Genomic DNA, 12206 nt, shown 5'->3' with positions numbered 1-12206 from the left:
GCATAGTATCAAGAAGGGTTGGTGGAGTTATTGCAGCAAGCCAGCTTTGACTCTTGGCTAGGCTATCCTACGATACTCCAACTTGAAATGGTTTTGCGCACACGAGTCCACTACTCACCAATTCAATACACTACCGAGGATCCATCTCCGTCTTCCTACGGAAGAGCCATCCTCGGCACTCACACTTGTCTTGAGGCTTTTAGTAGTTTCCATTTACTTGTCTATGAACTGTATAGGCAACCAAGTAGTCCTTTACCGCGGACGCGGCTATTCGAATAGATTATGATAACCCTGCAGGGGTGTACTTCTTCATACATGTTTCCACCACTTAGCGTCTGCACACGACATGTGCTCGGCAGACTTCAAGCGAAAGCCAACGTGGGTGTAGACCACGACCTACCTAAACACTTAAGCCTCTAGTCCAGGTTTATCGCCTATTCAGGTTCCATCCGCAGGGAGTCCGGCCGAGGTTTCCCATACGGCCCCGAACGATGTGAACAGGGTTCCCGAGATACCTAACGGGTATTCGGTACACCCGGCCACGTACCTACCGCATCACAGCCCACCCCTACGGTCAGCGCTGTCCACGGCCTCCAGTAGGCTACAAACACCAGAAACTACTTGCAACTCCTGGACAGAGAGCTAGGGTGAATAAGAAGTCGAGCGGGGTCATATTTCAGGGCCCAATGCATGGTAGTAGCTGTATCTTAAATCACGCATACAGATCTCAGTGCTTAAGGTCGGCTTCAATGAAACAACCCACCATGTACTCCTACATGGCCTCTCATCGATACCTTTACCAAATCATGTTCACCACACCACTCTCATTACCGACATAATCATTTCACTCTAGCCCATCACCCAGATGAACCAGACCTGACACGACTCTAAGCATAGCAGGCATAGCAAGGTAGGAACAACACATACATATGGCTCAATCAACTCCTACACATGCTAGTGAGTTTCATCTAGTTACTGTGGCAATGACAGGTCATGCAGAGGAAATGGGTTCAACTACCGTAGCACACAGCAGTTTGAATCGCGTTGTCTTAATGCAGTAAAAGAGAGAAGGAGCGAGAACATGGGATTGTATCGATATGATCAAATGGTTGGTTGCTTGCCTGATGGTTCGATGCACTGATACGGTTCTTCGCTAGGGTAATCAGGGTACTCTTCGGGGACAGAACCTGCCGCAGAGAGCACCGATACACAAGCATTACCAAACAGTATGCAACAATATGATGCATGCATGAGACATGGCAAAATGAGTGTATTGGGCTAATGCAACTAAAACCAGAAGGGTTTGAACAAATTTGAATCAAGGATTCAAATTTCAAATTCAAATATGGCCTTTTAAAGTGCTTTTCCTTGTTCTGCTTAAAACATCAATTTAACTTGTTTGATCATGCATGAAAATAGTACAGATGGATAGATTGGATTTTTCTGATCATTTTTCATATATAATTTGTCCAATTTGGAGTTACAGAATAAAAGTTATGAATTTTTGAAGTTTAAATAATATTCTGGAATTTCCTGATTTAATTTAAATCCAGAAAATCAATTACTGCGTCAGCCTGACGTCAGTGTGACGTCAGCAGGTCAACGGAACTGGTCCAGGTCAAACCTGACAGTGGGTCCCGCATGTCAGGGTGATTATTTTAACTAAAACTTAATTAAAACTAATCCTGTTTAATTAACAGGGCTGGGCCCCACCTGTCATTGACTCAGGGGAGTCAACCAGGGCCCACCCATGGTCAAACCCGAGTCGGCTGCACCGGCGTTTAGCCGCCGGCGAGCCCGACGCGGCGGCGGAAGTGGTTTTGGTCATTTCGGCCACCAAACGGACCGCGGAGACCACCGGAGTGGAGCTGAGGCCAACCCGCAGCTCTTGGCGGAGCCCGTTGGGGTCGGGGTGGCTGGAGTCGACGGCGGCGAGCTCGGCTGCGGCCGCCGGGGTTCGGTCGTGCACGGGAACGGTGCTGGAGCTCGAAGTCGAGCAAAGCGAGGCGCTAGGGATGCTCTACGGGGTCTTGCGAACTCGTTGGACTCGCCGGGGTGACCAAATGGTCACCGGAGCTGCGTCGACGGCGAGCTCGGCGACGGCGGAGGTTCGGCCGTGGTGGGGAGGTGGCTACGGTGAGGGAACAAGGGGAAGGAGAGGGGGAAACGGTGGCGTAGCTCACCGCGGTTGCAGTGGGCGTCGAAGTGGGCTCGGGGACGCGCTGGAGACGGCGAATCGACGGCGACGGTGGTCGGAGCCCGAAGAGGGGAACGGCGACGTGGCGGCGATGCAGGGCTTCCGGGGAGCTGTGGAGCGGTGGGGAGGAAGAGGGAGTCGAGGCGGAGCTCCTGAGCTAGTCGGGGGAGCGAGGGGTGGTCGGAGACGGCGGCTATGGCGAACGGCGGCGACGGTGGTGTTCGGCCGTGAGAGAGAGAGAGAGAGCAGCACGGGAGAGAGAGGGGGATAAGGCCAGGGGATCGGGGCGGCACCGAGAAGAAGCGCCGCGGCGTCGCGCTGGCGGGGGAGGCAGGCAGACGGGCTGGTGGCGTGGCGCTCCGGCCGTGCGCGCGCGCCGGCCACACGCCTGGCCGACTGGCGCCAGGAGGACGACGGCGGTGGTGGGCTGGGCTGGCTTGCTGGGCCGGCCAGCTGGCTGGGCCGCACAGGGAAGTTTTTCCCTTTTTTCTGTTTCTGTTTTTATTTAATATATCTGCAACTTTGTTGAATTTAATAAAATACCTAGGCAAGTTCAAAAATCACCAAACTATTCCTGGCCCATAGTTGGATTATTTCCAACATGAAACATTTTAGTTTGGAGATATTTGAGCATTTAAATATTTTATATTATTTTAAATGCCCAAATTCAAATATTTATGATTTAATTCAAAAACCCTAGGATGGCCTAGGAAAATGTGCACCATTTTTGGCAGAGGTTCTGAACCAAGACAAAAATGATGGGCATTTTAGAAGGGCATTTCAGGTTCATTGAAAAATTATTTTAGTAACCCTAGTTGGTTTCAGAGGGGACTGGGGGTTCTGTCATCCCCATTTCAAGTTTCTGATGAAAGAATAAACATGATGCAACACTCTAATGCATGACTAGCTAGGGTGTGACAACATCGTGGACTCTGGAGAGGTGCGGAGGTAGTTCCAACTGGTAGGCAACTTCTCCTCGTTTGGCGAGAATGCGAAAAGGTCCAATGTAACGAGGAGCCAATTTGCCTTTGATACCGAAACGATGGGTTCCCTTCAGAGGGGTGACCCGAAGATAAGCCTTCTCGTCAACCTCGAAAGTCATAGCCTTATGCTTTCGGTCATATTGACTCTTTTGACGGGATTGGGCTGTTTTCAACTTTTCACGAACGATGCGAACTTGTTCTTCTGCTTCCTGAATCATATCCGGGCCAAAGAATTGTCTTTCCCCGGTCTCTGACCAGTTAAGGGGTGTTCGACACCGTCGTCCATAGAGAACTTCAAAAGGGGCTTTACCCAAGCTAGATTGATAGCTGTTGTTGTAAGCGAATTCGGCAAATGGAAGGCACTTCTCCCAGTCCATCCCGAATGAGATAACAGAGGCTCGAAGCATGTCTTCTAGAATCTGGTTGACGCGTTCCACTTGACCACTCGACTGAGGGTGGAAGGCGGTGCTAAAGGAGAGACGGGTTCCCATAGCATTTTGGAAACTTTCCCAAAATCGAGAGGTGAAAAGACTTCCTCGATCCGAGTTGATTTCCAAAGGAACACCATGGAGGGACACTATTCGGGAGATGTATAAGTCTGCCAGCTGACTAGCGGTTATACTCTCACGAACAGGTAGGAAATGAGCTACTTTGGAAAGACGATCGACAACGACGAAGATAGCATTATTCCCTCTCTTGGTCCTGGGAAAACCGGTAATGAAATCCATACCAATTTTATCCCATTTCCATTCAGGAATAGCTAAGGGTTGAAGGGTGCCAGCAGGCCGTTGGTGCTCTGCTTTTACACGACGACAGACGTCGCAATTTGCAATATACTGAGCAATTTCTCTCTTCATCCTAGTCCACCAGAACCTCTGGCGTAGGTCCTGATACATCTTAGTGCTACCGGGATGAATAGTGAGAGGAGATTCATGAGCCTCCTTAAGGATCAACTGCCGTAGATGCTGGTTCTTGGGAACCACTAGACGGTTCTCAAAGTACACAACACCATGATCATTTGTGGAGAAACAACTAGCACCTCCGCTAGCAATGTTCTCCTTGATCTTAGCTATTCCCTTATCTCGCTTCTGGGCAGCAATGATTTGATCCGTAAGAGTAGGTTTCGCCACCAAGGTGGAAAGAAATCCTTGAGGAACAATGTGAAGGTTAAGCTTCCGAAATTCCTCATGGAGAAGCGGTTGACTTTGTTGTAACATCAGATTGTTACAATAAGATTTACGACTTAGCGCATCAGCCATGACGTTGGCTTTCCCTGGGGTGTAGGTTATTCCTAAGTCGAAGTCTATGATCAATTCAACCCAACGTCTCTGCCTGAGATTCAAATCCGGTTGGGTGAAGATGTACTTCAGACTTTGGTGATCAGTGAATATTTCGCAACGATTACCGAGGAGGTAATGTCGCCAGGTCTTAAGTGCATAGACCACGGCTGCAAGCTCTAGATCATGAGTAGGATAATTCTCCTCATGTGGGTGCAATTGCCGTGAAGCGTAGGCAATTACGTGTCGATCTTGCATGAGAATGCAACCTAGTCCTTGTCGCGAGGCGTCGCAGTAGATAACAAAGTCCTTAGAGAAGTCTGGCGGTACCAGTACGGGAGCAGAAGTCAGGCGTCTTTTCAGTTCCTGAAAGCTGTGCTCACATTGTGGAGTCCACTCGAACTTTTTATCTTTCTTGAGGAGTTCGGTTAGAGGTTTAGCAACCTTGGAGAAGTTCTCGACAAAGCGACGACAATAGCTCGCTAAGCCCAGAAAGCTCTGAACTTGCTTGACTGATTCAGGTGGAGTCCAATTAAGGACGGCTTGAACTCGCTCAGGGTTAACAGCAATACCTTTACCAGATATTACATGACCCAGATAGGTCACTTCTGACAACCAGAATTCACATTTAGAAAATTTGGCATAAAGGCGATGCTCTCGAAGTTTCTGCAACACTAGCCTTAGATGTTCGGCATGTTCTTCCTCGTTCTTGGAGTAGATGAGTATATCATCGAGGTAAACCACGACGAATTTATCCAAATACTCCATGAAGATTGAGTTCATTAACCGAGAAAAGGTGGCTGGAGCGTTGGTTAATCCGAAGGACATGACGGTGTACTCGTATTGGCCATAACGAGTAACAAAGGCCGTTTTAGGAATGTCCCCGTTTCTGATTTTGATTTGATGGTAGCCCAACCTCAAATCCATTTTGGAGAAGACTGAGGATCCAGCGAGCTGATCGTACAGGTCGTTGATCCTGGGAAGCGGATATTTGTTCTTGATTGTGACCAAGTTGACAGGTCGGTAATCTACAACCATCCGGTCCGTACCATCCTTCTTCTTGACGAATAGGACGGGGCAAGCCCACGGAGATGAGCTAGGTCGGATGAAACCCCTTTTCAAGGACTCATCGAGTTGTTTCTTAAGCTCGGCTAGTTCTAGGGGTGCCATCTTATAAGGTCTTCTAGCAATCGGAACGGTTCCTGGAATGAGGTCTATTACAAACTCAACATCCCTGTCAGGTGGAACACCTGGCAATTCCTCTGGAAAGACATCCGGGAAGTCACGGACTACCGGAACGTCCTCAAGGTCTGGCAAAGGGCTGGCGTTAAGAGAATATAATTTTCGCTTGGCTATTCGGGTCAAGACATTGACTATTTCTCCCGAAGGATGGGTGAGTTGAACAGTCCTAGAGAAGCAATCGATTTGGGCATGATGAGCCGACATCCAGTCCATACCCAGAATGATATTAATATCTGAAGATTTAAGGGCTATCAAAGACGCGAGGAAAACAAGTCTGTCGACTTGGATTTCATTTCCATAACTTACCCTAGAGGTCTGCCATCTAGAACCAGGGGTAGAGATTTCCATAGTGGATGGCATGTCACAGAATGCAACATTATGCAAACGAGCATAACTTTCGGATATAAAAGAATGAGAGGCTCCTGTATCGAAAAGAACAGATGCCGGGTGGCAGTTAACAAGAAGCGTACCGAGAACGACGTTGGGATCCTCTTGAGCTTCTTCGGCAGAGATACAGTTGACATGGCCACGTGAAGCGGTGACCGGCTTGGCGTGGAATATTTTTCCTGTCGGCTTGCCACGGCCAACAGCTTTAGCAGATTGATTGGGGTTGGTCTGGGGACACTCACGCATATAGTGACCAGATTCCCCACACTTGAAACAAGTCACGGAACTGGTACGTGGAGGAGCATTGTTAGTTGGACCCCCATAGGGCTTGGCTGGAGCAGACTGTTGAACGGGGCGAGGCGCCTGGAAGGATGGCCTCGGTGTAAACCTGGGTGGCAGGGCGGTGTTGGGTACCCACACGCGGCGCTTCTGAGGACCAGCACCGGATGAGGAACCCATGTCACGTCCATGCTTGCGTGTTGCGTCATAGTCAGTCTGACCAGTTTCAGCACTGATGGCTTTGTTGACAAGTTTCGAGAAAGATGTACACTCATGTAGACGGAGGTCGCGGCGAAGCTCAGGACTAAGGCCCTTACGGAACCTTGCTTGCTTCTTGGCATCGGTAGACACTTCCTCGGTTGCATATCGTGCGAGATTACCAAACTCCCTGCTGTAAGCATCCACAGAAAGTCGGCCTTGGGCGAAACTGCAAAATTCTTCACGTTTACGGTCCATGAGACCCTCCGGAATGTGATGTTCACGGAAAGCCTCGCTGAATTCAGCCCAAGTAGTGACATGGCCCGCTGGGCGCATAGCTCCATAATTCTCCCACCATAGACTGGCGGGGCCTTCAAGATGATATGCAGCAAAGGTGACCTTGTCAGCCTCCGCTACCAGCGCGGAACGCAGTTTATGAGAGATACTGCGAAGCCAGTCATCAGCGTCGAGAGGCTCGACGGAGTGGTGGAACGTGGGTGGATGCAATTTGATAAAATCACTGAGTGACACCACGTTAGCCCTCTGATGGTGTGCTGTATTCTGTTCAATACGCTCCAACAAACGGTTTGTCTCCCGCTTGTTTCTCTCAGCTTCCATCATAACCTCGGCTAGTGAAGGAGGATGAGGCAGATTTACATCCCTGGCTTCACTGCCTTCGGCCTGCTCTTGAGAAGCAGGGTTAGCGCGCGTGTTGACCATCCTAGGTAAACAAGACAATGATTTAGTCAGGATGGTAAAATTCTGACATAGGATTCATAATGTAAGAAATAACTCGGAATGCAAGATGATCATCCGTATGACATGGTAGATACAGAAACTGCTTCTTTTATTCCATCGTCATACACACCATACAGGGTTTAGTACAAGACCAAACAAAGTACTATTACGGTGAAAAGAGGATTACATCTCATCGAAGGCATTCCAAGCTCCTATACATTATTTTTCTACACCTCCGGAAGGAGTACGAACTAGGTCATATCCCACGAGTCACGCGGGACGATAGACGACACAGCTAGTGCGAACTAGTGATACTACCACTAACTCAGACCGATCCGTAGTAGTCCTCGTAGAAGTCACCTCCATAGCCTGGGAGCTCAACATGATCATCTGGAAACAGACGGTCTCGCGGAGCTTGTGGACCATAGGGGCTAGGATGAGGCCTTGGACCAACAAACGGTGGCCTGCGGGGACCGTGAGGTGGGGTGATGCCTCCTACATCACGCCAAACCATCACGTCTGGCAGAGCAGATCTCACAGGATAGAGATCGCGCATATCTGAGAATCCAGCTTGCACTGCCGGTGCGAACCGAGTCAAAGTGGCCCAGTGGTCAGCACGGGTATTGAAGAGCTCTAACCTTAAGGCCCGATTTTCACGGTCCTTATCCTCGAGCATCTCAGCAGTGGTGCGAGTCCGTGAATCCTCCTGAGTGGGGTCAGCATAGATAGCCTGGAGATACCCTTGTGCTCCCGGAAGTGATCCTCGCATATACCGGAAATCAGAGTCCCGAAATATACCAGATCTGACTCGCATAATGGTCATCATAGAGTAGGCGGCGTCCTGCACAGCCATCTCAATGGTAACCCCGAGTCCATAAGAGCAGTGAAGAGGCTCGGTGGATCCAGGATAAGATGGAAATATCCTGACAGTGCAGAGATACTGGCTCTGATTAAAATCTCGGAATTGCTCTTCGACCGTGTACTCAGGATACCAGCGGTATCCAGCCTCAGTCATTACCCTGACCAACTTGGCAGTATGGCCGGGTACATCTAGGCATCGAGTCAGGCGAACCACTTGATTGAGGTCGCGAGTGGCCATCTGAAAGCACAATCATAATGCAAAGGCATTAGAATTTCTAGCAAAATTTCGGCAGCATAACAGCTGTAAATGCTCAAAAGGATTTGAGACATTTGACAAAGGATTTCGTACACACTCAACATCACCATATCAAAGTTCTGAAACCATTCTGGCAACATAATGTGGTAGTAGAACTGAACTAGGCTGGTAACCATCAAACTTATAAGGTACTACTGATTAGCAACACGTGATCCTGATAGAGAGAATAGGTCCTAATTCCTTATCCCCCGGTAGAAGAATGGACTGACTCAGATCAGAATGTCATAAGATAAAGGAGTAAAAAGAGCCTTACGTTCCACCCCACAAACAATTCCCCTACATATAACTAAAGAATTTCTAGACTCAACATCGACCAGTTTGGCTTGGAGAACCTACAGACAGTCCGGCTCTGATGCCAACGCTGTCAGGACCCCGACTCGACGTCACATCGATCTAGCCGATAACACCTCATATCACTTTGCGGCCTCACGCACGGTATCCCCACGGGTGTCGCCTTACCTTTGCCCGGGACCGTTTGCGCCTTTTGGCTCACGTATATGATAGTGGCGCTAGCATCCATATGACAAAGAGCCCGGGCTGACATGACTAGTCGTAAACCCAAAGTGGCACAGACTTACAGGGACAGGCATCCATGACCCAGCTTCGAACGTGTCGGTCATCAGCAAGTGGGTCCGGGCTGTAGCACTGGGCTAGCAGGACTCCGGTAAACCGGGCTGTAGCGGGCTAACAGGACTCCGGTACTCAAAGCGTGACATTTCCCAGAAGGGACAGACACAGGAACGAAGAAGGACACATGCCGGCCAGCCTAAGTGTTCCAGAGCAGTAGCAAGCTACCATGGCTCAGCGGTAACACTAGGAGACATTTCCCGGTAAGAGAGGCTACTAAAGATAAACAACTAGATAGTCAGATCCCACACATACCAAGCATTTCAATCATACACACAATATGCTCGATATGTACAAATACAACGAAGCATCACAACATGACTCTACGACACAAGTACTTTATTTAAGGCTCAGTGAGCCATACATAACATACACAATGGTACGGGTCTCACGACCCAACATACAAGTCATACAGTCATACAAACCAGCAGCGGAAGTAACTTGTCTGAGTACAGACAACTAGTAAAATAAAAGAGGCTTGGAAAGCCTAGCTATACTACGTGGTCCTTCACAAGCTCAGGGTCACCACCTGGGTCTTTAGCCTACTCGTTGATGTCAACGTCTACATAGAACCCATCAGAAGGGGTTGCAGCGTCTTCTGTAAAAATGTAGATTATAGCAACATGAGTACAAAGGTACTCAGCAAGACTTACATCAGATCCTACATACATGCTTAGTATCAAGAAGGGTTGGTGGAGTTATTGCAGCAAGCCAGCTTTGACTCTTGGCTAAACTATCCTACGATACCCAACTTGAAATGGTTTTGCGCACACGAGTCCACTACTCACCACTTCAATACACTACCGAGGATCCACCTCCGTCTTCCTACAGAAGAGCCATCCTCGGCACTCACACTTATCTTGAGGCTTTTAACAGTTTCCATTTACTTGTCTATGAACTGTATAGGCAACCAAGTAGTCCTTTACCGCGGACGCGGCTATTCGAATAGATTATGATAACCCTGCAGGGGTGTACTTCTTCATACATGTTTCCACCACTTAGCGTCTGCACACGACATGTGCTCGGCAGACTTCAAGCGAAAGCCGACGTGGGTGTAGACCACGACCTACCTAAACACTTAAGCCTCTAGTCCAGGTTTATCGCCTATTCAGGTTCCATCCGCAGGGAGTCCGGCCGAGGTTTCCCATACGGCCCCGAACGATGTGAACAGGGTTCCCGAGATACCTAACGGGTATTCGGTACACCCGGCCACGTACCTACCGCATCACAGCCCACCCCTACGGTCAGCGCTGTCCACGGCCTCCAGTAGGCTACAAACACCAGAAACTACTTGCAACTCCTGGACAGAGAGCTAGGGTGAATAATAAGTCGAGCGGGGTCATATTTCAGGGCCCAATGCATGGTAGTAGCTGTATCTTAAATCACGCATACAGATCTCAGTGCTTAAGGTCGGCTTCAATGAAACAACCCACCATGTACTCCTACATGGCCTCTCATCGATACCTTTACCAAATCGTGTTCACCACACCACTCTCATTACCGACATAATCATTTCACTCTAGCCCATCACCCAGATGAACCAGACCTGACACGACTCTAAGCATAGCAGGCATAGCAAGGTAGGAACAACACATACATATGGCTCAATCAACTCCTACACATGCTAGTGAGTTTCATCTAGTTACTATGGCAATGACAGGTCATGCAGAGGAAATGGGTTCAACTACCGTAGCACACAGCAGTTTGAATCGCGTTGTCTTAATGCAGTAAAAGAGAGCAGGAGCGAGAACATGGGATTGTATCGATATGATCAAATGGTTGGTTGCTTGCCTGATGGTTCGATGCACTGATACGGTTCTTCGTTAGGGTAATCACGGTATTCCTCGGAGACAGAACCTGCCGCAGAGAGCACCGATACACAAACATTACCAAACAGTATGCAACAATATGATGCATGCATGAGACATGGAAAAATGAGTGTATTGGGCTAATGCAACTAAAACCAGAAGGGTTTGAACAAATTTGAATCAAGGATTCAAATTTCAAATTCAAATATGGCCTTTTAAAGTGCTTTTCCTTGTTCTGCTTAAAACATCAATTTAACTTGTTTGATCATGCATGAAAATAGTACAGATGGATAGATTGGATTTTTCTGATCATTTTTCATATATAATTTGTCCAATTTGGAGTTACAGAATAAAAGTTATGAATTTTTGAAGTTTAAATAATATTTTGGAATTTCCTGATTTAAATTAAATCCAGAAAATCAATTACTGCGTCAGCCTGACGTCAGTGTGACGTCAGCAGGTCAACGGAACTGGTCCAGGTCAAACCTGACAGTGGGTCCCGCATGTCAGGGTGATTATTTTAATTAAAACTTAATTAAAACTAATCCTGTTTAATTAACAGGGCTGGGCCCCACCTGTCATTGACTCAGGGGAGTCAACCAGGGCCCACCTGTGGTCAAACCCGGGTCGGCTGCACCGGCGTTTAGCCGCCGGCGAGCCCGACGCGGCGGCGGAAGTGGTTTTGGCCATTTCGGCCACCAAATGGGCCGCGGAGACCACCGGAGGGAAGCTGAGGACAAACCGCAGCTCTTGGCGGAGTCCGTTGAGGTCGGGATGGCCGGAGTTGGCGCCGGCGACGACTTTGGCGGCCACCGGGGTTCGGTCGGAGGTGAACTTGGCGCTAGAGGGTTCGGTGAGGCTCGTGGAGTAGCTAGCTAGGTGCTGCGGAACTTGGTGAGTAAGATGGACACCATCTTGTGGCCGGAGGATGACCGGGAGCACGTCGGCGACGAGCTCCACGGCGGTGGGTGCGGTTGAGCTCCGGGAGGTTGCTACATGGCTCGGGAGCAAGAACGGAAGGGAGGGGAAGATGGCTAAGCTCACAGTGAGTGCGACGGAGTTCTTGGTGCGGCCGGAGATGGACCGGAGCGACGACGGCATTGAAGGGGATCTCCAGCGACGGTGAGCTCGGGCGAGGTCGGTGCGGTGGTCTCGGGCGTTGCGAGCGCTCGGGGCTCGGCTGCTCGATGAAGTGGACAGCGGCGGAGCTCCTGGACACGGTGAGACGGCGTGGGGTGGTCGGAGGGCGTGGCTACGGCGAGGGGGTGGCGGCGATGGCGTCGGCCATCGCTG

The sequence above is a fragment of the Triticum dicoccoides genome, chromosome 4A (genome assembly GCF_002162155.2).
Source record: "Triticum dicoccoides isolate Atlit2015 ecotype Zavitan chromosome 4A, WEW_v2.0, whole genome shotgun sequence".
In the NCBI taxonomy this organism is placed as follows: Eukaryota; Viridiplantae; Streptophyta; class Magnoliopsida; order Poales; family Poaceae; genus Triticum; species Triticum dicoccoides.
This window is presented reverse-complemented; position numbering follows the sequence as displayed.